Here is a 22,456-nt window from a genome sequence, read left to right as displayed (position 1 = left end):
CAGGTGTCGAAACACTTGGACACATGTCTTCACCAGCACTCAGCTGGCAAGGACAATACGTGCATTTAATGCACCAGACAACGGTACATGGATAAGCGCCGCTCTAGGTTCACTGTAACATCTCGTAAACCTACCATCGAGCACTGTAGGTGACCCCTTCGCCTATAAAAGGAGGCCCTTAGCTCATTCACAAGGGGTTAGACTTTTTGGAGATTGGCCGAGATACGGTTATCATCACCGTAACAAACAACAAAAAATGCTTAATACGATCAGACGAGCAGGATGTAGGGTTTTACGCGTAAACGGCCCGAACGTGGGTAAAAAGGGTTTGTCAAGTGTTGATCGTTAGGTCTTCTCTTGACGCTGTCTTTCCCCGCCCTACGATCACAAGGGTATCACGTTCATCTCCATAGGTGTCGACCTAGCATCGCCGACATCTTTGGCACGCCAGGTAGGGGGAAAGGTTGCGTTAACCTGATCTAGCTATCAGCGCACCACCTCTTTTTCATTGCCATGGCCTCCAAGAGGAGGGGCGCTCCGGCGACCAACGCTCCCGTACCCAATCCTCCGGCCCTGGCGGGGGCGAGAGAAGGTACGGGCGTAGGACAAGAAGGCGGAGGCCCCGAGCATCCGCAACATTCTAGAGAGAAAACCCAGGCGAGCGGAGTCGCCCACGACCGCGATGACCATCCTCCCCCTGGTACGTCGAAGGACACGACCGCGCGACCAACCGACGGCGCGACCACATCCAAGGACGCGTCGGCGCCTTTCAAGGTGCCCACGCGAGCTCACACATTGCGGCCTTCTCACGGCATGCAAGATGGATCACCCGAGGAGGGCGGCGATCCGCCCCCACCTAAGGGAACCCTCGACCCCGTTCTCAAGGTACGCCGAGTAGGCGTACCCGCTCCACTACGGCGCGGACTGGCGAGCCACCGCGTGATCGACAGGGAGCTCCTTCTAACACGGTTAGAAGTGAGAGCCCCCTAAGGTCTTCGCACATCTCGCCACCGCTCACACCAGCGGAAGCACTAAAGCGGGCTCAGCTGCTCCTCGATTTCCCTTCACCGGCGGAGAAGCAAAGGGAGTGGAGGACCACCATCTAGAGCCTCCTCGCACTCGCCGATGGAGACCAGCCGCGGCAAGCGGGACATAAAAACGATCCTCCAGCAAACATGCTCGCGACCGTTGAGGGAAGACGGGGGCTCCCACCGCCACCGTGCACTCTCCTCCAGGGCGACGGGAACGGGTCATCGTCTCTGACGACTCGACCTGCTCTTAAGACCCCCGCCACCACGGTGATCAGTGGGACATTCTCCGCGAGCGGTGCGAGGAAGACGCACGCACCTTCATCGAGCGGCGGCGCGAGATGCACGGTAAATCAGATATGCGTGTTGGGACCGCCGCTGGCGCACAAGTTTTAGGGTACCCTGGCGACCTACCTTACGAGGTAGGTTGTCCAGCGTTTACCTGCGAATTACGGTGCATCCACTCGCCCAGCTCCCGTACTTTCAAGCCGGAGATCCCGGAAAAGTACGATGGCAGGCTCATCCGTTGGAGTTCCTCAGCTTCTACACCATCGCGAGGCAGGCTGCATGGGATGAGATGAGAAGATATTGGCAAAATACTTCCCATTGGTGCTCAAGCCCAACGTCAGGTCGTGGTTGATGCACCTCCCCAAGAACTCCATTTCCTCGTGGAAGGAATTGAGCCAGGACTTTGTTGGCGCCTTTACTGGTGGCCACCGAGCTCCTGGTCAGGAAAGCGACTTGCACATCATCCCCTAGAAGGAGGGTGAACCCCTGCACAAGTACATCCAGAGGTTCATCCACATCCAACACAACATCCCAGACGTCCACCCAGCTGCCATCATCAGCGTGTTCGACCAGAACGTGTGCAATCGGAAGATGCGTGATGAGTTGGCGATGAACAACGTCCGCGATGCCGCCGAGCTTTACGCTTTGGCGGATAGGTGTGCACGTGCAGAAGAAGGAAGGTGGCTTCCCAGCGAGAGTGCCGGTGTTGAAGCCGACTCCGAAGACGAAGACGCCGACGTCCCCACTAAGAGGGGAAAGCGACATAACAAGAAGCGGAATGGCAAAACCGTATTTGCCGTTGAGGCGACTGGCAACGCCGACTCCGCCAGAAGGCGAAAGCCGAGGCCTTTGGCAAGGATTCCGCTGGGTGCGGCTCCTGCCAGGCCTTGGCGGCCGCCGATAAACTAGATGGCTCCAGCGCCCAGTACTGCAAGATCCACCGCACCAAATTCCACGACCTCCAGCACCGTCGACAAGTCGCACAGCTTGCCGAGAGGCAGCGGGCCGAATACCAAAGGCATGACAAAGAGGAGGCCCAACAAGGTCGCAAAGGGTCGCGCGGGAGGAAGGGCTCCCAAGGGAACCGCTCTGCAAGTTCAAGGGCAAAAATACAAGGCCCACGCAATGACGAGAGAAGACAGAGGAGGATGATGATGAAGGCTGCCTCGACGACGACTCGAGCGACCACGAATTCCAGAGGGAAACGGACATGATGTGCCTTGAAGGAGGCGCCTCCCTGCATTCTTCCCACCGCCAGCTCAAGAAGTGGGCACGTGAAGTGATTGCGGCAAAGCCCTCCGTCGGCGCTCGCAAGCCCCTAAGATGGTCGCAGACACCGATCATCTTCGACTCTGAGGACCACCCAGACCGTGTTACCACCATCAGATTGTTCTCCACCCCCGGACACAACCGCATGACATCCGCTGCATTCGCGAAGGCCGAAGCCGGCCTCCCTCCCCTGTACTGGAGGGGGGGATGCGCCTGCGGATGAAGTCAGCAGCAACCATCTCCATGGTCAACCCCGCGGCCATTAGGCGTAGGATCCTGGTGGTGGCTATGGACACCTTATCATCGTGAGGGGACAGATCGCTCCAGCCATCTCCCCGGGACCTGATCCTGGAGGTCCTCGGCTCGCAACAGGGCGGATATCCCTCCTGATGAATCCAGCACCACTTCCCCTGCCACTCGTCCCACTTGTCGCGAAGGGTACCTCCCAGGTACGCCTCCTTGGTCCCAGTCCTTGGGGCCCAGGCAATGGAGCCCGAAAGGGCCTCCTCGCCCTGGATGCGAGGAGCGAAGTAGTGGTGGAAGAGAGCTGTGTTGGGGGTTATCCCAACGAAGTTCTCGCAGAGGTGCGCAAAGATGTACATGCACGTCTCTGCGTTCAGCATAAAGTCAAGGAGGCGGAAGCCATAGGTGTGCATGAGGTCGAGGAAGAACTCTGAGAATGGCGGGCAAAGCCCGTAGAAGAAATAGTCGGCGAAGAAGGGCCACTGGTTCGGCCCACCACTTCCCGTCCCGGGGAACACCTCGGTGGTCGGATGCGCCTTCGTCTCGGCAGCCCACATGATTTGGTAGCGGCTCCTCAAGGTGGCCATATACAGACCTTTGGGGAAGTAGGTGTGTTTCTTCCGCAGCCTCGCCAACTCCTTCTCCGAAGCAGCACCCTTTCCCCCGGAGGTCTTCAGCGCCATGGCAACGGCGGAAGATGGACGCTGTCGCTCGAAGCGGAACCGCAAGAAGGAAGGGGAGGCGTGGAGAAGCTCTAGAAGAAGGTGGCGACGGCAGCGACGTTTGAGATTGCAAAAGGACCGGGAAGAGTGGGCTAGGAGAGCTCGTATTTCCCCTTCTTATGGGGATGCAGGCCGACCCTTTGCTTGCTCCAACAACGGTTCCCCACGCTCGCGGCAGCCTCGATCACCATGCGGACAACTCCCCACTTCGCACGATCAATGCGCGGCATGGGGAAAGGAAACCGCCAGCAGATCCAGCCATGAAGGCCCGTGCACCTCTTTGGGCCTGGCCCAAAACCGCTCCGCGCGCGTGTGTGGCCCAGACCCGGGGGCTTCTTTCGATGCACTAAAGACCGGGGTCTCTAGTGCCCCAGACTTGTGCACGGGCGCGAAGAGCCCCTGACGGCATGGCGTGGCAGAGTCCAGATAAGACGCACCCCCAAGATATCCAAGCCCCCGGGGAAGACACCCAAGGCCACGTCCGTTTGATGGACGTGATGAACGCACCAAGCACAAAACCCCGACCAGCTTCCCTCGCCGGCAAGACAGCCGAAGTCCCAAGCAAGCTTCATATGTGTGGTATTTACCCAAAGTTGTTCCATATGAGTCCACCATACCTACCTATATGCGGTATTTACCCGTCGTTCCAAGTAAATTTTCATGTGCCAACTCTAAACCTTCAAATAATATTCTGTTTTGTATGCTCGAATCGCTCAATATAGTGACTAAGGGTTGTGAGTATCTTCCATGCTAGGTGAGTTAGTCTCATGATATGTGTTGATTCACTATCACTCACAAGAAAGTGGCTGGTATTCGGGATGCCCAGTCCCATGCTCAAAATTAAATCAAAATATAGTGAAACAAAACTCCCCCAGGATTGTTCTTTGTGTGGACCATACCCGTGGATTCGGCATGCCGTGGAATGTGATGAATTGGTAAAGGGGGGGGGGTAAAAACTTTACCATTCTGTTTGGGAACCGCCTATAATGTATCTATCATGGAATGTACCGAGATCTCTTGGTTTTTATGTTGACAATGAAAGCATACCGCTCAAAATTATTATTCATCTCTGTATTAAAAGCTAGAGCTCTGGTACCTCTAGAAATCAATGCTTCCCTCCGCGTAGAGCCTATCTTTTACTTTCTAGTACGTACCTTTATACAAGAGTCATGGTGATCTTTACCACTTCCTATATTTCACCTTTTTATCTTGGCAAGCATCATGTGGTGGGAAAAAGATCCAAGCATATACTGTCGTTGAAATATATTTGATCATGAATTATTGTTGTTGACAATTATCTATATGATAAATAAGTTGGGAGGCAAAACTTTAAGCCCCTATCTCTCTCTGTGTTCGACGGATGCCATTTGCTCTTAAAATATGCTTTGAGTTTTAGCAATCATGGAAGACTATATGATAGTTGAGTACGTTGAATTTTCTAAATCAAAGCTCTTAGATAGACCCTTCTTGAAAATAAGATGATTTGCAATTGTTCGATGACTAGGATTATGCTTTTTTAGTTTTCAAGAAAACTTTCGGGTCTATACTTTAATATGTGAATAGCTTGTTACTTCATCATGAGAAGTTTTTTGAAATGAGATATTGTTTATGATATATAATGATGCTAGAAAAAAGTGAGTGAAATATTCATTGATCAAACTTGTTCACTTGCTAGCATTCATACTTCATAAATTATTTATTTTATCATTTACCTATTCGAGGACGAGCAGGAATTAAGCTTGGGGATGCTGATATGTCTCCAACGTATCTATAATTTATGAGGTATTCATGCCATGTTTACAATAATTCTATATGATTTTGGTATGATTTTATTAGAACTAACCTGGACTGATGTTGTTTTCAGAAAATGTACCCTCGTGTCGTTTTTTGTGCAGAAATAAAAGTTCTCGGAATGGGCTAAAAATTTACGGTAATTTTTATGGACCAAAAGAGACCCCCGAAGCACCAAAGCTCGGACAGGAAGTGGATGAGGAAGCCACAAGCCTGCTGGACGCAACCACCCCCATAGGTCGTGCCCCTGTGGCTTGTAACCTCCTCGGGAACCTTCCTGGCGTGAGACCGACCCCAAAAATTCCTATAAAATACCAAACACCCCAGAAGGAAACCTAGATCGGTAGTTCCACCACCGCAAGCTTTGAGAGCCACGAAACACAAATCGGGAGGCCGTTCCGGCACCCTGCCGGAGAGGGAAACCATCACCCGAAGCCATCTTCGTCATGCCGGCGGTCTCCATGACGAGGAGGGAGTAGTTCACCCTCAGGGCTAAGGGTATGTACCAGTAGCTATGTGTTTAATCTCACTCTCTCATGTTCTTGGGATGGCACGATCTTGATGGATCGCGAGCTTTATTAATATAGATGACTCATATGGAGTTTTCCCCTCTCTATCTTCTTGTGATGAATTAAGTTTTCCCTTTGACATTTTCTTATCGGATTGACTCTTTAAGGATTTGAGAACACTTGATGTATGTCTTGCGATCGTATATTTGTGGTGAAAATGGGATGTTCTATTGATCCACTTGATGCAGGTTTTGGTGATCAACTTGCGGGTTCCGCGACCTTGGTAATCTATGCATGGGGGTTGGCACATGTTTTCGTCTTGACTTTCCGGTACAAACTTTGGGGCACTCTTTGAAGTTCTTTGTGTTGGATTGAACATGATGAATCTGAAATTATGTGATACATATCGTATAATCTTGCCCATGGGTAGTTGTGGTGACATTGGAGTATCTAGGTGACATTAGGGTTTTGGTTGATGTGTATCTTAAAGTGTTATTTTAGTACGAACTCTACGGCTATTCGTCACACTTATAGGGATAGCAAATAAGTTTGATCAAAAAAGGTAACTTCGAGGTGGTTTCATACCCTACAACAATTTCTTCATTTGTTCTCCGTTATTCGTGACTTTTGAGTGACACTTTGTTGCATGTGAGGGATTTATATATGATTCAGCTATGTTAGTATTGTCGAGAGAACTTACACTAGTGAAAGTATGGACCCTAGGCCTTGTTTCCAAGCATTTATACAATGTTTTGCTCGCTATTTACTATTCGTTACCTTGCTGTTTTTATATTTTCGGATTACAAAAACCTATATCTACCATACATATTACACTTGTATCACCATCTCTGCTCCGAACTAGTGCACCTATACAACTTACTATTGTATTGGATGGGTTGGGGACACAAGAGACTCTTTGTTATTTGATTGCAGGGTTGCTTGAGAGAAACGATCTTCATCCTACGCCTCCCACGGATTGATAAACCTTAGGTCATCCACGTGAGGTAAATTCGCTACTGTCCTACAAAACTCTGCGCTTGGAGGCACAACACGAGTCCACAAGAAAAAGGTTGTGTAGTAGACATCAGGAACCTCCTAAACTACTCTTGCTGGTCAGGGGCCTCCACGTACTAATAGGCACCGTCAGGGTAGCAGCCGTCATCGCCGGGATACGCCATCTCCTGGGCTCCATCATCTTGTCGCGGAAACATATCAAGGGTAAAAGGGGGAGCAAAGAAATGGTGCGTACTCATCCAAAGTACTCGCAAGACTGACATCAATACTATGCTAAGCATGCATCCATATCAAAGTAAAGGGGTTTTATGTGGACTCACTGCAGCAATGCGAGAATAGAGAGAGGGGACTAGTCCTATAGAAGACTAGCATCTTCAGTGGCCTTGCAGCATTAGACGAGAGTAGAGCAAATAGCACAAATATATAGTCATATTGTTGCAGCAAAATTAATTAAGGTCACGCCGAGAGATTCTTCCTCGACTCCCTGCGAGGAAGCAATCCCGGAGCAAACATTCTAGCTAAGTAACAGTTCTAGTTGTATAAGAGCGGGGCACAACTCCAAGTCGTCCTGTAACCATGGACACGGATATTCGAATAGTTAATTTTCATCCCTGTAGGGGTGCACCATCTTACCCGTCACGCTTGATAAACTCTAGCCGGACACACTTTCTAAAGTCATGCCCGGCCCCCGAATGTCAACACGCCGAAGCCCTACCTAGGCTCAACAAAGAGGCCAGCCCACCGGTCTAACTCCTAAGCGCACAGGGTTCATGGGCCCATCACCCATTGTGCTCATGCACGTTGTGAGGGCGGCCGATATTAGTCCTGGCATGAATTATACCACTCGGGCGCGCGCCGCTCCAATGCTGACATTTGAAGAGCTTCGGCTGATACCACGACGTCGAGTACCCATAACTTCTCCCACATTGACGGTGAGTGCGAAAAGGTCTACAACCAACCCAGATAAAATACGCCAATCCGTTACCATTTTAAATAACACATCATCACATCCACGCGGGAATCCCCGCAACACACCATTCATCAAGTTTCCAGTAACAAGGTCAACTAGCTATGCGGCTATAACATCAGAGGGATCCGAGGTATCACCCTCGATGGATTCTGAACGATGTAACCACCAAGGTGTCCAAGGAGGAATCACCCTCGATGGTCCATGCTTGATGGGTTGTATGATAGAGTCATTTATGGGAGGTGGTGAAGGAGGAATCACCCTCCGCGAACCACCGCCGGTCAACTACACTACAGAGCTAACATCCGGAGTATGTACCGAGGTGTCACCCTCGGTACTCGATAGTAGCTCTATTGTGTCGTACAACCAAGGGGGTGTGAGTGGTGTGACTGGTCTTGGCTCATCGATAAGATGAGCGAGACTTGATGAAAAAGCAGGGGAAACTCGACTAATGATGAAAGGGGATCATTACTCCACCTATACTAAGCGATTTAAAGTGCGGTATAGTAAGGTAGCAGTTCATTCAAAACAGGCTATGCAACAGATATAGGAGCTAACTACAAAAGTATAAAAACCTAATGCAGGCATAAGGGAGAAAGAAATAGGAAATATAGGAATGATCAAGGGGGGGTTGCTAGCCTTGTTGCGCTACAGCAATGGGCTGGTCGTCAGGAGGGCACACTACACCACGGTAGAGCTTAGGTGACACCATTCTCTTGGTTAAGGTCAACTAATGCCCAGAAAATAACTGTCAGCGTAGGTTTTCAGCTTTACCTTTGGATCATGTGTCGGCAAGGTTACATCATTGTCGACACAATAAGTATCGGCAAGCACAAAGCTACAATCCATGTGTCGGCATTTCTTTTACAACACATTCTGTGTTGGCATATGTATGTCCCTTGACTGTTTATGAGTCGGCATATATACGCACTTGACGACATCAAAAGTGTCGGCAAAGGTAGGGTCTATAGACACAAACTAGGTTTCAGTGTAGGTGCACATGTGTCAATTGTTCAAAGGTCAAAAATTGGCGCGCGATTTCAGCGCACAGCCGAAATTTTTGCATGTTCATGTAAAATATCCCTCGTGCAAAATAGCCCTTACCCATGCAAAATTCCCAAATCTGAAGCATTGCCTCGCGCCCAATCCAATCTGCCCGCTCCCGCAGCCGCCGCCCTCGTGCCTGATCCCATTTGCCCCAACATCGCCGCTGAGTAAGCACACCCTCGCCCGCGAGCTTCCCCCCACCCCACTCACCTTGGCCAACTGCGCTGCCTGCAAGGGACCCCTACAGCTACAACCCTACCAGATCCGTCGTGTGCAGCCAGCCATGGCAGTCAGCACCACCCCCGGGTGATTTGAGCCCTCCCCCGACCCCCGCCTGCCGTCCCCGCGCCCAGCCCCCGCCGCGATAGCCAGCAAGCCGTGCAGCGCCACAACTCCAGCACACCCATCGTCCTCACACCCAGCCACGCGCCTGACTCAACGACAACACAGCCCGGCCACCCCACCCCCTTCCCCACCCAATGATGATGGTACCACCCCCTTCCCCACCCACCGATGACCGCCCCACCCCCTTCCTCACCCGCCGGCAGCTGCCCCACCCCTTCCCCATGTAGAAGTTAATCATGTTGTTTCTCTAGGATTAGGAAAGAAATCCAAACCTAGTCCTAGTAGTATTAGGATTCCTAGTCCTAGTCTATTTCCATAGTCCCTTGTGGACGTGTATAAAAGGCACCCTAGGGGTGTTGCTTGTAACACCAGAAAAACGAAAAGCAATACAAAGCAAAGGCTCGACACGTGCCTTTAGCCATAAAATCCATCGATCAGTTTTATTCATCTCCCTAGTTATGCAAGTTCCGTCAAATAGCCGGCCGAAGCAAGAATCGCGTAGGCACGCCTGTACGGCTGCATCCGCACGTTCAAAAGCCAACAATTGGTATCTAGAGCCTCGACGATCTATGATCTAAGATGACGGACAGTGACGCTGAGTCGGTCAAGTCCGGCAAGGGCGGTGCCAAGGCGAACAAGAACGGCGACAAGGTGAAGAAGGTCGTCAAGTCAGCAACCAGTGCTGGGGGAACGAGCGGCGCCAACGTCCAGGCGCATCGCAACATCCCCATCCAGTACCTGATGCTCACCGACGCCAACTACGGCGTGTGGGCGGCGAAGATGAAGATTATTCTCCAAACCCTCTGAGTGTGGCAGGCAATCACGGACGACGACGTCGACGACGAGTCCGACGAAGGTGCCATGGCCACCATAGGCCAGTCCGTGCTGAATTCCGTGTTGATGACATTGGCAGAGTTCGAGATGGCAAGAGAGGCGTGGAACACACTCAAGGAGATGAGGATCGGAGAAGATTGCGTCACCAAGGCTCGGGCACAAGTGCTGAAGCGCCAATTTCACAAGTTGCAGATGGAGGAAACTGAATCGGTGAACGACTACGCCATGCGTCTCACTACTTTGGTGGGAGTGATCCGCGCGCTTGGTGCAAAGCTCAAGGAGACCGAGATTGTGGAGAAATTTTTCAGTTCGGTGACTGACAAATTCACGTACATCATCGGCACGCTTGAGCAGCTTTAGGACATCAATGACATAAACATAACAGAGGCGATCGGACGCCTACAGACGTGGGAAAAGAATGCTCATGGCTGTCGGAAAGGCAACGGAGGAGGTAGTGACCAACTCATGTACTCGCGTGCAGATTGGGAGTACCCAAGTAGCAAAGGAAGGCGTGATGGCAATGAGGGCTCAAGCAACACAACGCGCGGCGGACAAACCGGAGAAGGCAATGGAAAAGGCAAGCCACAAGGTCGTGGTAAGGCTGGCCGATCTAAAGGGCGGAAGCAACGGAACTTGGATATGTCCGAGGTCAAGTGCTATAACTGCAACGAGATGGGTCACTTTGCAAAGGATTGTCCGGAGCCTGACAAGCGAGAGATCAAGGCAAATTTGGCAAAGGAGGAAGACGAAGGTCCAGGTCTTCTAATGGACGAAGTTTGTGATCTCGCTGAAACGGTGATTGTGAAACCAAATCGGAAGGTGCTACTTCATGAGAAGAAAGTGACACCAAACCTATCCGGGGATCACAGCGTGTCGTGGTATCTCGACACGGGTGCCAGTAACCACATGACGAGTTGCAAGGAGAAATTCCTCGAGTTGGAATACGATGTTGAAGGGTCGGTCAAGTTTGGTGATGGTTCAAATGTGGAGATTTGTGGGCAGGGATCTGTCATCTTCGAGGGTCTCATAGGCGAACATCGCATACTCACCGTTGTGTACTACATCCCACGGCTTCGCAACAACATCATCTCTATCGGGAAGCTCGACGAGAATGGATGCAAGGTGGATATCGAGAATGGAGTGATGACGATCTTCGACAACCTCCGAAACGTAGTAACTCGTGTTAGTCGCACAGGGAACAGGCTCTATATCCTCAACCTTGATCAATCTCAACCACTCCGGGAACTCGCCAAGAGTGATGATGATTCGTGGTTATGGCATGCTAGATTTGGACACGTTAACTTCTACGCCTTGAAGAACATGTCAAAGATGGAGATGGTATCTGGGTTGCCATTTATCGACCATGTTGATCAAGTATGTGACGGGTGCTTGGTTGGAAAACAGCACCGCAGGCCGTTCCCTGCTCAGTCTACCTATCGTGCGAGTGATACACTCGAGCTGCTCCATGGTGATCTATGTGGCCCTATCACCCCGACAACTCATGTAGGAAAGAAGTACTTCTTCCTTGTGGTAGATGATTACTCGATATATATGTGGGTCGTTCTCCTACGATCTAAAGATAAGGCGTTTGAAGCGTTCAAGAAGCTGAAGGCTGCAACGGATATGGAACAGGAGCTCAAGGTTTGCGCTCTACGGACAGATCGCGGCGGAGAGTTTACGTCGAACGAATTCAACTATTACTGTGAGAATATTGGCATAAAAAGGTTCCTCACGGCACCTTACACGCAATAGCAGAACAGGGTCATTGAAAGGCGCAATCGAACCGTCCTTGACATGGCAAGGAGTTTGCTCAAGAGCAAGAACCTGTCGGGGACCTTTTGGGGAGAAGTTGTTTCGACGGCGGTCTATCTTCTCAACCGGGCTCCAACAAAGGCGGTGATCGGCAAGACTCCGTATGAAGAAATTTATGGACGTAAGCCGAATTTGTCTCATCTACGGACGTTCGAGTGCATGGCACATGTGAAGACGGGGGAGCCTCACCTCTCAAAGCTTGCCGATCGTAGCACCAAGATGGTGTTCATCAGATATGAGAGGAGTTCCGGCACCAAGGCATACCTCTTCTACGATCCACAAACCAAGCGTCTACGGATTTCACGCGACGTCGTGTTTGAAGAAAACCAAGCGTGGAATTGGAGCGCCGCAACCGACGATGCTCCAAACGGTAACATATTCACGGTTGAATTTCCAACTGATGATGATGCAGGGGAGGATATCCAGGTGGTTCGCAAGACGCCCAACCAACGTGACCACAATGGTAGTGGTCATCATGGTGCCGACACCGACGACGACATGCATAGGTCGCAAGGAGATAGCGTCAACAAAGCGCACGACACTAGTGGAGATCTCGATGACAACATCGACATCGAGGCACATTGTGACGATGACAATCAAGATGATGGTCATGATCACGACGACTACGCCGACGACACACCCGAGACTCAGCCATCTTCCTCAAGTGCATCAACATTTACACAATTTGTGTCACCTCCTTCGCAAGCCACAACGGACTCCTCAGGGCCTCGTTGCTACAAGACCCTCGAGAAAGTCTACAAGTACACAAAGCCAGTTACGCTCGAGTACTCCGGACTATGTCTGTTCGGAGTTGTGGAGCCGACGAACTTCGTAGAGGCGAGCAAAAGTCGTAGTTGGACGCACGCCATGGATGAGGAGATGAAGGCGATTGAGAGCAATGGCAGGTGGACTTTGGTAACCCGACCTCCGAACCAAAAGGCGATTGGTTTGAAGTGGATTTATAGTTAAAGAAGGACACGGAGGGTGCATTTGTGAAGTACAAGGAAAGATTCGTTGCAAAGGGCTACGTACAACGTCAAGGAGCTGACTATGATGAGGTGTTTGCACCAGTTGCTCGACTCGAGACAGTGAGAGTGCTCCTAGCTTTGGCAGCACAAGGGGATTGGAAGGTTCATCATATGGATGTTAAATCCGCTTTCCTCAATAGTGATCTCACAGAAGAAGTGTACGTGGAACAACCCCTCGTCTACGAGAAGAAAGGCGAAGAAGGGAAAGTTTACAAGCTCAAGAAGGCACTTTACGGGTTGAAGCAAGCGCCAAGAGCTTGGAACTCAAAGTTAGACCAAAGTCTGGTCTCGCTCGGGTTCAAGAGATGTCCCCTCGAGCATGCAGTCTATACAAAGAACTCCAAAGGCTCAAACCTGCTAGTTGGAGTTTATGTTGACGATTTGATTATCACCGGAGATAGCATACAAGAAATTGAACGTTTCAAGGCGCAAATGAAGAACAAGTTTAGCATGAGCGATCTGGGATTACTCAGCTATTACTTGGGCATCGAAGTGAAGCAAAGCTCTGGAGAGATTTCCCTATGTAAATTGGCTTACGCGGTCAAGTTATTGGAAAAGTGTGGCATGTCAGATTGCTACGAGACACAAGTTCCAATGGACCAACCTCACAAGTTGACCAAGCGTAGCTCAAATCCGCTGGTGGACACCACAATGTATTGAAGCATTGTGGGCACACTACAGGAATTAGCTTCTTTGTCGTCTTCCATCACAAAGGACTAAGTGTAATACACCAACGGCAAAGAGTAATACACAGACGGCAAAGAAAATTCCTGTTGGCAAAAATTATGCGTCAGCCTACGTAGGCATTGTAGCTTCTTTGCCGTCAGCCTCACCGAAGCGGATGACAAAGAGCTTTACCATGAGCTTCTCATAAGAGCAGTCGGCAAAGAGGTCGAGATGGCAGACAACAGGCGTTGCCTCCGTTAGGGGCTAACGGAGGCTTTGCTGTCTGCCTCGCCCTCTTCTTTGCCGTCTGCCTCCACCTCCTCCCCCCTTCACTCTTTGCCGTCTGCCTCCACCTCCACTTTTTGCTGTCTGCCTCCACCTCCTCCCCCCTCCAATCTTCGTCGTCCGCCTACCCCTCCTCCCCCCTCCTCTGTGCCCTCTTCTTTGCCGTGTGCCCCCCAGGAAGCAGATGGCAAAGAGACTATATGGACACCCAGGGAGCACAGCTGGGTGCCATGTAGCACCTTTGCCGTCGGTCAGCTGATGGCAAAGGCCTTTGTCATCAGCTGGCAGACGACAAAGAGCCTATATTGTCACATTTTTGTTTATTGTTTCTATTTCACAGCACATGTATATATAATTCATAGCACATATATGATAAATAGGTCACAACACATATATGATATACATGTAAAGCTCATCAATGCCATTTGTTCATCAACGTACATCCCATATATCAAAAGAACCAACACATACAAAGTTTCATCCATATATACATACATATAGTTGCACATATATTGTTCATCCATATATACATATACATATAGTTCCACTTCTTGGAGCTCAATTAGCTAACTATGTCTTTTTGGAGCTAAATGGGCTAATTATCCCACTTTTGAGGAAAACAAACTAAGTAAATAATATTAATGAGCTAACCATGGTTCAGATGCCATTTTGAGCTTATAATATATTTTTGGAGCTAAATGGGCTAATTATGTCATTGTTGGAGAAATTAAGGCAAGGAGAATATGATAGAGGAGAAGAAAGAGGAGGAGGAGGAGAAGAAGAAGAAATCCAGAAGGAGGAGAAGGAGGAGGAGGAGGAGGAGAAGGACTAGAATGTCATTGGCCTTCTCCTCCTTCTCCTCCTCCTCCTTCTACTTCTTCTTCTCTTCTTCTTCGTCTTCTTTCTTTTCATTTTCCCTATTTCTTCTCCTCTTCTCCTCTTCTTGGAGCTCAATTAGCTAACTATGTCTTTTTGGAGCTAAATGGGCTAATTATCCCATTTTAGATGAAAACAAGCTAAGTATATAATATTAATGAGCTAACCAAGGTTGTTATGCCATTTTGAGCTTATAATGTCTTTTTGGAGGTAAATGGGCTAATTATGTCATTGTTGGGGAAATTAAGGCAAGGAGAATATGAAAGAGGAGAAGAAAGAGGACGAGGAGAAGAAGAAGAAAAATCAAGGAGGAGGAGGAGAAGGAGGAGGAGGAGGAGGAGAAGGACTAGAAGGTCCTTGGCCTTCTCCTCCTTCTCCTTCTCCTCCTCCTCCTCCTTCTCCTTCTTCTCTTCTTCTTCTTCTTATTCTTTCTTTTCATTTTTCCTATTTCTTCTCCTCTTCTCCTCTTCTTGGAGCTTAATTAGCTAACTCTGTCTTTTTGGAGCTATATGGGCTAATTATCCCATTTTAGAGGAAAACAAGCTTAGTATATAATATTAATGAGCTAACCAAGGTTTTATGCCATTTTGAGTTTATTATGGCATTTTGGAGCTAAATGGGCTAATTATGTCATTGTTGGGGAAATTAAGGCAAGGAGAATATGAAAGAGGAGAAGAGAAACTTACCGTAGTGGTCATCAAGGAGGAGAAACACCTAGAGAAGGGTCGTGCGATGACGCTCGGGAGTTATTCTACAGAAAAGATATTTTCCAATGTCTCAGTTAGCATGATGACACTCAATTATTAATACTAGTTGATAATGAAACTCACCGTGCCAATCAAAGAGAAGACGGGCATCAGCGGAGGCACTTGACCGCTCTTCTTGCACAGACCCTGAAGAGTGGATCGTATTAGTTAGTAATGAAAGAAACATTACACACATGATTTGGCTAATGTGAAATAAAACTTACCACAAAAATCTCGTATAGGGCCCGTTGACCCGCCTCATTCCGGGCCCTCTCCTCCTCAATCAGTCGTGTCGTGGTCTGGTCCCTCTCATCAAGAGCAGCCTGTAGAGCAGCCTGGTCTCAGGAACCCGATCCTGAGTCATAAGAACCTAGCCTGTAACACATCACATCACTTTGCGGCCTTACCTTGGCCGGGACCGTTTGCGTCTTTTGGCTCACGTATATGAATATGTTGCTAGCGTTCAAACGACAAAGAACCCGGTCGACATGACTAGTTATAAACCCAAGCGGTACATCCATACAGGGACATGCATACATAACCGAGCAAGGCAGGTGTCGATCAACAGCGTGTGTAGACGAGTCATAGCAAGCTACAAGGACTCCATTACACCACGTGACATTTCCCCGAGGGGACAGACACAACAGCAAAGAAGGATACATGTTGGTCAATCAATGTGTCTAGAGAAGTAGCGAGCTACCAAGGCTCGACAGAAGCACAAAGAGGCATTTCCCTATAAAGAGTACTACTAAAGGCACACAACTAGGTGTCGAATCCCACACATATAATGCATTTCATAACATACACACAATATGCACGATATGTGTAAGATACAACATGGCATCACAACATAACACTATGACTCAAGCTTTTATTAAGGACTCATAAGAATCAACATAGTGTGTTATTACAAACAGGGGTCCTGTGACCCAACACTCAAGTCATACAAACAACAAGCGGAAGCAAATCATGTATGGGTAGAGAGATCTACTAAAAGTGGTTGGAAAAGCCTGAAAAGCTACTATGACCCTACCAAAGGAGCCAGACCTCTGTCTGGGATTCCCAAGCTATTCCAGTCAACATCAAACACATCGCGTACAAACCATTAATGAGACTAAATCTTCTCTGCAAAACATAAATAAAGCAACCGTGAGTACAAAGGTACTCAGCAAGACTTATATCAGAACTATCTACATATGCATCATGTTTCAATGAAAGATTCATGGGGTTTGATTGCAGCAAGCCAGCTTTGACTCTTGGCTAACCTGTACTACGACTACAAGTTCTTTCTTTGAGGTGGGATGGCACACACTAGTCCACATATTCACCAATTCAATACATCACTATGGATCCACTCACGTCTCCCTACGAGAAAGCCTTCCATAGCACTCACACTTATCTTGCATGTTTTAGAGTATCCATTTAAATTGTCTATGTACCATGTAATGCTTCCAAGCAGTCCATATCCGAGGACGCGGCTATTCGAACAGATTAAATCACCCTGCAGGGGTATACTTCTTCACACACGCTCCCACCACTTATCACCATGTGCACGTCATGCATCTCGGCAACCTTCAAGTGGAAGCACTGGCGTGGGTGTCGGCCACGGCCGTTAACCACACAAGAACCTAGTCCACGTTTATCGCCTATTTGAGACTGAACCCGCAAGGAAATCCGGCCGAGGTTTCCTCTACGGCCCCAAACGATGTGCGCAGGGTTCCCAAGCCCACCATCCGGGTGCCACTTGGTACACCGTGCCACTGTGTATCTACCGCAGAGAAGCCTACCCCGTCGGGCAGAGCTAAACACGGCCGCCAACACTATCACGCATGAATAATAATATGTACATGAATAATAAACATTAAAATATATAAAATTTAAGTTGTGAATCTTACAAACTAATAATCATCATCAATAAATGCATCATCATCATCACTATCACACATGTCTTCATGAATGACGTGCTCGTCGGGTTCAACGGCGTGAAGTTGTGAAAGGCCTTTCTTTAATCGTTGAAGCATTGACAGGTCATCCGCATCAGTAACCTCTACGAGTTCCACGTCTTCTGGTTCCGGCTCAGGGGTGGAGTCGGATTCATTGTCGTTGTCTACTTCCATGTTCTTGGGTGAAGCACGGCGGTTCTTAAAACGTTTCTTGGAAAGATGTGTTTCTTGGAAGAATTCTCCATCATATGTGTCTGGGTTAATGTGAGCTTCATAATCCTGTTCATTTGGGATAGGTGGTCTGACATGTGACGGCACTTCATAAACAACATACCAACCTTCCAGATTCTTATCCGTTTGGCATGCCCACAGTAGATAGAAAACTTGGGTCGCCTGTTGAGCCGTAATATAGACACCGGGAACATCTAAACGGGTGTTTCGATTGATTTCGACTAGTCCTATATGTTCATGAGTCCTTCTAGTCTCCTTCGGCTGGAACCAATAACATTTGAAGACTACGACGTTCAGTGGGTTTTCAACATAGAATTGAAGTTCATAAATTGCTTCAACTCTTCCATAATACACGATAACACCTTCGCCGATAGCGGAGACACCACAATTTGTAGATTTCTGGTCGGGCATAGATAGCTCTTTGCCAAAGGTACGAAAGAGATACCCGTTGATGTTGTATTTCTCAAATGAATGGACATTATAGTCAAAACCATTAGCGACTTGTCTCAATTCGACGTGCGTAGACTCTGAATTACCCTACAAGTTTAATACGAAACGATTGTTGCATTAGCTGCAAGTTAGACCAAGAAATGAAATTGTCCATTATTGATAATTACCGTTTGTTTGAACCAAGAGATGAAATCGGGATAGCCGCCTCCTATCTTTGACAGAAGCTCATACTCTTCGACGGAATCATTTTGGATCACCGCTCCATCCAACAATTTGGCGACATAACAGCTGTTTGAAATATCCGGGAATAAGAGCAGTTCAAAGGAATTTGAAGTTAAGGGAAAATGTGCCCAGAACTCACTCGATGTACGGCCGCACATCTGTTAGGTTGTTAAAGATATACAACGAAATGTTCTGCCATTCTTCGAGATCCAACGTTATTGGTTTCGAAGCACCGGTTGGTGCGAGCTTCCCTTTGAATAGGTTGAGGTTGGACCCACCTTTTTTAGGGTCTGCATCATTGTGTCGAGGCTTCGGATTATGCAAATGATGATTATTGGTTTCGTAGTGTGCTGTCACAAAGTTTGCCACCTCCTCAATAATGAATGCCTCAGCCATCAATGCTTCAATTCTACGCTTATTTTTTAAATTTAGCTCAAAGGGTCTTCTGCATCCTATCAGTTGCATAGCACCAATGATCTTGCATGGGCCCACCCAATCTTGCCTCGGTCGGTAGATGTAAAATCAAATTCTGCATTGGATTAAAGAAGCCCGGTGGAAAGATCTTCTCTAACTTGCACAACAACTCTAGTGCAAACTCCTCCATGTCTTCTACCACGTCAGGTGACAATTCTTTCGCACAAAGAACATGGAAGAAATAGCTCAGCTCCGCCAGTACTAGCCATTCATCCTGAGGAATAAAGCCACGTAACATCACCGGCATTACCCGCTCTAGCCATATGTACCAATCATGACTCATGAGACCAAAGATTTTTAATTTTTCCACACTCGCTCCCCTCTTTAGATTTGCTGCATACCCATCAGGAAACATCAAGTGCATTTTTACCCAAAAGATAATTTCTCTCATAGCTGGCCTTCCAAGATTGAACCAGGCCTTTGGCTTCGACCACTTCTGCTTTCCTTTGCCTTCTCGCATGTTTAGTAACGGTCTATGACATAGTGTCTCTTGATCAACTCCAGCCTTAGTATTATCCTTTGTCTTCCCATCTATGTCGAACAATGTACCAAAAATAGCCTCTCCGTTATTCTTTTCAGTGTGCATCATTTCGATATTTTGTGGAAGAAGGAGGTCTTTGAAGTAAGGCAGATCCCAGAAGCATGGCTTGTGAGTCCAGGCGTGTTTTGAATTATACCCCTTGAAATACCCTAGACGCTCTGGATCAGGCTCGAGGGTGTTTAACTGATCCAGGATCTGTTGGCGTGTCAACACATGTGTTGCCAAGTTTTTGACAACTTTACCTTTGGTAAAGTTCTTCTTGTCTTTTCTGAACTCATGGTCAGGATCCAGGAACTGTCTATGCAAGTCAAAGCAAGAATACTTCCGACCCTCCTGCAACCAATGAAACTGAAGACCTGCCTTGCATTGGGGGCACGGGAACCTTCCATGCACACACCATCCAGAGAATAGTGCATATGCCGACGAGTCATGCATAGAGTACATGTACCACACATACATTTTGATGTTTTGTTTTCTAGCGGCATCGTATGTCTTGACCCCATTATCCCAAGCTTCTTCCAATTCATCCTTAAGAAGCTGCACGTACACATTCATATTCTTCCCTGGATAATTGGGCTCTGGAATTATCAACGTCAGAAATATGTTATTTCTTTGCATAATCTGTCCGGGGGGGGGGAGATTGAGTGGAATGAAAAATACAGGCCAACAACTATATTTGGTTGCCGCCATGCCGAAGGGATTAAAACCATTTGTGGCGATGCAGACTCGAGGATTCCTTGGATCTGCCGCTTTTATCCTGATGCAATCCATCGAAATGTTTCCACGCTTCCCCATCCGATGTGTGTACCACCATCTTATTCCCATCCGCATCTGGTTCGGTTCTTGTGCCCAATTTGTGCCATGTCATCTGTCTGGCTGTCTCTTCGACCATGAAAAGACGTTGAAGTCTTTGTACGATTGGCATATACCGAAGAACACTAATTGCGATTTTGGTCTGCCTCTTCTCACCCATACCGTTGTCTACCACAAGATACCTGCAAGACTCGCAATTGGGACAATAGTCCAAGTGTGCATACTCCTTCCTAAATAAGACACATCCTTTCTCACATGCACCTATCTTCTCATAGGGCATCTTAAGTACACGAAGTATTTTGTACGACTGGTACAGGTTTGCAGGCATGACATGGCCTTTGGGTAGGAAGTGTCCAAATAGTGTCATCATCGCGTCGTAGCATTCTCTTCCCAAGTTGAACTGAGCCTTCAAAGCCATTACTTGTGTAATAGCATCCAGCTGACAGGGCTCAGTGTGCTCATGGAGAGGACGTTTTGAAGACTCCAACATTTCATAAAAGGTCTTTGCAGATTCCTCCATCTCATCTTTCGAATCCCGAGCATCATCAAAGTCTTGCACCATGTCTTCGATCCCGGTACCATGCTCGTCGGTGCGACGACGGACCACCTCAACTCTTGTGCGTTGCATAGACTCACCATGAAATGTCCACACCGTATAATTAGGCTTAAAACCCCTCCTCTGCAGGTGTTTAATCATTACAGCCTCTGTCGTCTTTTTATAGTTGTCGCATCCAGGACAGGGGCAATAGTTTCTTTCCTGGCCAGTTGCGAATGCGGCTTTCACAAATTCCTTTGTTTTTACAAACCATTCTTTCGTCATCTCTTTCTGACTAGGGTGACCCGTATACATCCACGCACGATCACTCATCTTGCCTAGCTACTAAAGACATCATAAATATATTTATATATAATTTAGCATTTATATTCATCGGTTAATCAGGTTCGCCATTTTTATTACGTCCAGGCAACCTACGCGCTAATAGGTAAAGATAAGTCCTAATCCCACCCGAGTATGTGTAGATTGGGTTCGTTTTCCCATGGTCTGCTTTGGATCCAACGCAAAATTTCAGTAGCACCTCCCCGCTGTTCTCCTGATACACGTCTCCGCAATAAACAGAGAGGATGTGCATCCGGAGAACAACAGGGAGGCACAGCATAACATACAGGAAGACGAACCCAATCTACACATACTCGGGCTGTCCATGGATAATGTTGGACAATTCGAAAGGATGGCGGTTATAAATATGCAAAGGCATGCATATTTATAGATGTCGCCCTTTCGAACGGGAGACGCATACTGGTCACGCATACTGATAAATTAATTTAATTACCTAAATCTAGAAAGTTTAATCCGGAAACCGAGCCACAGTAAATGAAGGGGCGAGGAGGAGATGAAATTTGTACTGACCCACGAATGCAGGGGCGGAGCTCGTACAACGCATGGGGAGGTCTTCGCACAGCAGACCTCAGAGCGACGAGACAACTATCACATGTAAATCCACCCGATCAACACAAATATGCTAATTATGTCATTTTGGAGGAAAACAAGTTAAGAATATAATATTCATGAGCTAACCAAGGTTTTTATGCCATTTTGTAGCTAAATGGGCTAATTATCTCATTGTTGGGGAAAATAAGGTAAGGAGAATAAGAAAGAGGAGAAGAAAGAGGAGGAGGAGAAGAAGAAGAAGAAATCAAGAAGAAGGAGGAGGAGGAGGAGAAGAAGGTGGAGAAGAAGGAGAAGGTATTTTTCTTCTGTTCTTCTTCTTCTTCTTTCTTTTCATTTTTCCTATTTCTTCTCCTCTTCTCGTCTTGTTGGAGCTAAATTATCTAATTGTGTCTTTTTGGAGCTATATGGGCTAATTATGTCATTTTAGAGGAAAACAAGCTAAGAATATAATATTCATGAGCTAACCATGGTTCTTATGCCATTTTGGACTTATTATGGCATTTTGGAGCTAAATGGGCTAATTATGTCTTCTTCTCTTCTTCTTGTCTTCTTCTTCTCTTCTTCTTCTTGTTTTTTTCTTATTCTTCTTCTTCTTCTTCTCATCCTCCTCCTCCTCTCCTCTTCTCCTCCTCCTCTTCTTCTACTTCTTCCTCTTCTTTCTATTAAGCTAACTAACTAACTGACCTAACTAACCAAGCTAACTAAACCTATCGCTAAACCTATACAACACTAAACAGCAAAAAAATAACAAAAACATAATCTATCACTAAGTAACTAAAAAAGAATCTAGCTACCACTAATTAACAAAACAGAATCTACCACTCAACTACCTACTAAATCTACTAATTAACTAACTAAATCT

Source organism: Hordeum vulgare, chromosome 4H (assembly GCF_904849725.1).
Source record: "Hordeum vulgare subsp. vulgare chromosome 4H, MorexV3_pseudomolecules_assembly, whole genome shotgun sequence".
Taxonomy (NCBI): Eukaryota; Viridiplantae; Streptophyta; class Magnoliopsida; order Poales; family Poaceae; genus Hordeum; species Hordeum vulgare.
This window is presented reverse-complemented; position numbering follows the sequence as displayed.